The sequence below is a fragment of the Salvelinus sp. IW2-2015 genome, unplaced genomic scaffold, assembly GCF_002910315.2.
Source record: "Salvelinus sp. IW2-2015 unplaced genomic scaffold, ASM291031v2 Un_scaffold7502, whole genome shotgun sequence".
Lineage (NCBI taxonomy): Eukaryota > Metazoa > Chordata > Actinopteri > Salmoniformes > Salmonidae > Salvelinus > Salvelinus sp. IW2-2015.
In genome coordinates, this window is record NW_019948762.1 from 1 (window position 1) to 4,308 (window position 4,308).

Genomic DNA, 4,308 nt, shown 5'->3' on the forward strand with positions numbered 1-4,308 from the left:
CTAGGGCCCTCGTCCCCCAACACAGTCCTGAATGTTTCCTTTTCCTCCTCTCATACAAAGCCTCCAATGAACTGAACAGACACCATAGGGGGATGACCTTATTTCATATGTTGTAAATGCGAAGGGCCCAGGTGTGTGTGACCAGGGTGGTGTGGTGTGTGTTGTGGTGTGTGGTGTGTTCGTGTGTGGTGTGTTGGTGTGTTGTGTGGTGTGTGTGTGTGTGTGGGTGTGTTTGTGTGTGTGTGGTGTGTGTGTGTGGTGGTTGTGTGGTGTTTGTGTTGTGTGTGTGTGTGGTGGTGTGTGTGTGTGTGGTGTTTGTGTGTGTGTGTGTTGTGTGCTGTGGTGTGTGTGGTTGTGTTGTTCCAGTGGTCTAGGAGGCGGTCTCTTACTCGGAAGATCTCCCCTCCGCCTCGTGCGATAATGAAAAGTCTGAGACCTAAAATGCTTCATCTCACTGCGAGCAACACACACTTTTAACCAGTCGCCCCCTCATCCTAACGTTAGTATAACCGTCGGGGAACAAAAGGCCTTCTCTGTGCTCTCTGAATGGCAGGCCTGTTAAACGATGCCTCATCCCTCTGTCATGTGTTTGCCTGAGCCGACAGGATGGCTAAACGATGGCTCATCCATGACTTCATCACGACAGGATGCTGAAATGGAAACCAGTACTGAACGGCTGTTGGTGTTTGTCTAGGAGTCTATATCAGAGAGAGAGAGAGAGAGAGAAGGGAGGGAGATCTTTAGAAGCGTTCAGTAGCGTTAGTTAATTGTTGTGGCCAAAGCTTACTGTATGCACTCCTGTATTGACTATATAATAATTATAATAATTATAATAATAATCATTTGGAGGGTGCTTATATTTGTCCTATTTCACACAAGTGTCTACAGCCTGGTCTCATAGACTATACGTAACATAGCAAATGTACATCCGGGACACGCAAATGACAGTAGTATGATATGTTACGTTTGGTATGATTACGTAAGACAGATGGTTACTTAAGGCAAAAATGAAAGTAGGGTGGTTGGTTTGGGTGGATGGGTCAGCGTATAACACGAATGTCTAGCAACCCAAAGGTTGTGAGTTTAAGTATCATCACGGACAACTGTAGCATTTTAGCTAAATAGCAACTTTTCAACTACTTACACATTTTTAAAAACTACTTAGCATGTTAGCTAACCCTTCACCTAACCCTAACCCTTTTAGCTAACCCTTCCCCTGACCCTAACCTTAACCCTTTAACCTAACTCCTTAACTTAACCCAGGCAGCATCACATCCGGCCGTGATTGGTAGTCTCATAGGGCGACGCACAATTGGCCCAGCGTCGTCCGGGTTTGGCCGGGGTAGGCCGTCACTGTAAATAAGAATGTGTTCTTAACTGACTTGCCTAGTTAAATAAAGGTTCGATTAAAAAGATAATTAAACCCTAACCCCTATCCCAACTCTCCCTGAGACAGCCTCGGAGAGTGGGGTCGAGGCCAGGGTCAACCAATATCATTGTGTGTTTGCAGAATATAGGGCTCTAGAGATCAAAGCATTTCTGAATTCTTTGTTAAAGACACAAAAGAGGTTGCTCTCTCTCTCTCTTGTTCCTTCTCCATCGCTCTCACTCACACACACACACACACACACACACACACACACACACACACACACACAACACACACACACACACACACACACACACACACACACACACACACACACACACACACACACACACAACACACACACACTGAGCTGCCAGTGTGTCACGCAGACTGCCAGTAAAGTGATCTGACCCCTTGTCCTGTTACAGAAAGGGTTATTTAACACCAAACACACTCACGCACACACCACACACACACACACCACTGCCATCCCTACACACACAAACATGCACACACATCACACACACCACCCCCGCTGAATGTCTGGGATTGTTTACAAGCCTGCTGGTTAAGTTGTTCCTGAAGAAAGACTCTCTGCCAAAAATCAGTGAGGCCTTTTCCCAGTATTTTCTGCCTGCCTATTTCTCAATGAAAACTATATTCCTTAWGTTATGATCTCTGTTCTACCATTCTAATGATGGTGTTATGTAGGCCTTCTAACAGAAGGGTCAAGTAAAGTGTGATTGAGTTCTCATCACTGTGGCATGTCCGGACAACCATAGTATAAATGTCCACTCCMTCCCTCACTCTCTCTCACCCKCTCCCTCACTCCCTCTCACCCTCTCCCTCACTCCCTCTCACCCTCTCCCTGACCTTATGGAARAARTCCATCCATGTTCTCCCAGATCTTCACTCTCCATCAGGTCAGCCAACCACGCGCCCTGATATTCCCAGACAACTCTGGATCCCACCGCACCTATTGACCTGTGACCTCAGAATAATTCATAACAGATAAATGTTTTATTGTTGTGTACGTTAATACTTTTTTAAGTGTTCATGAACAGGAGAAGAGAGAGAAGGAGAGAGAGAGGTTGGAGTGGAGTATAGGGGGAGAGAGATACAGACAAAGAGAGAGAGACGGGGGGGGCACCTGCTGGGATTCCAGTGTGAGTGGGTGGGTGAGTCAGTAACCAGTCCCTCTCAGACAGACTGGACAGCACACTTTGAGAATTCCCCTCCTCTCTCTTTTTCTCTCTCGTTCCCTCTCTCTGACCTTGTCCTTCTCCTCCTGTCCTATATCTCCTCTGTCTCCTTCCCCTCCCTTCCTCTTTTTTTCTATCCTCCTCTCTTTCCACCCTCTCTCTGTTCAGTGTTCTGTGGGAGGGGAAGGGAGAGAGGTGCTGCAGCAGACCTAACCCAGCTGGGAGGGGCCAGGCCTGGGAGTCATGCTCAGGAAAGTCCCCTGCTTTCCCACCTCCATGAGCTCAACAGGCTGGGCCTCTTTACTATGGTATACCTGCTGAGCTGAGAGATTTACTCTCAGGATGATTGTTTCTGTAAGTATAGCTTCATTTTACTACTGCARTATGTAGCTGCCTTAGAYTCACAATCTCTGYTGTTTTAATGGGTCCCATAGTTATATAGGTATGCAGTGGTCCCCCAGTATTGTATATCCTACTATCTTATATCCTATTTTTCAAGCGTCTCCTCCACACTTTTGTCCCAGGCCCAGGGGGTGGAAGCTRTGTCGTGGGAGCGCCATGGGCGGTTGTACATGTATGGAGAGGTCCCACTGACAGCTGTGTCTATCAGAAACATCCGCCTCTTCTCCAGATCTCTCTCTCTCCGTCTGATTTATTCTCCTTCTGCCTTATTCTTTCTCTTTATAGTCACTACATCTCTTCCACTTATCTCCGTCTCTGATCCCCCTCTCTGGCTGACATAAGACCCCACCCCGTCTGACCCCTGACCCAGTCTGACCTCCAGATGACCCAGGAAGCTGCAGCTGGAKGTTGTGTTGTGTCTGTAGGGGGTCAAAGGTCATGATAATCCTGCTGTGTTCCCTCAGAGCGTCTCAGAGTCTTCCGTTTGGGCTCGGACTACATTGAGACGAAGACGGATCAGAGTCTTCAGGAAGTATACTGTATCTGTGCATGTGTGTATATTAAACTTAAGGGAGAGAGGGTGGGGACGCAGCTGTCTTGGCCAACTGATGACATCCACACCCGCTCACCCTTCCCTCCCTCTCACCCCTGAAGCCCAGATGGCTGAATGGCTGTGAGGGGCGTGTCTAAGGTGAGATTGGAGGCATGGTGGTACAGGTGTGGGGACTTCTATGGCCACAGTTTCGTCAAGCCTCAACCTTGTTCTGGTGAGGGTGATTTACCCAGCCAGGTCACCCGTGATAAAAGTCAGTATTCGACGTCCATCCATATCTGAGGACGTCAGGAGATGACATGGAAACCGGCCACTAGGGGCAACAGTAGGTTTCAGTTTTGCTTGGGTGTTGTGGACGGGGATGTAAGCATCTGCCTCTGATTCCAAAGGTTGCAAGTTTGAATTGTTTTTGATATTTTGTTTTTAAGCCTATCCAAAACCTTAACCCTTACCTTAACCATTAGGAGTTAGTGCCTAAGCTTAACCTTAAACCACTTAGAAATTTGACGTTTGCAACAACTTTGAAGTTTGAGAAACATGGTTGAACGTCTAATTCTGACGTGAGACTGTGAGAGCTAGTTGGATTTATCCGAACACGTGTGTGTATATGTATTTGTCTGTTGATTTTAATAGTAGGGCTGGGATGTGAGTGTGTGTGTGTGTGTTGGGGTTAATTGTAGGGCTGGGATGTGAGTGTGTGAGTGTGTGCAGGTCAGCGTACACCTGCTCTAATGAAGGCTGAAATTGCATTGTTTAGGGGGCGGGACCAAATCCCCCCCGCG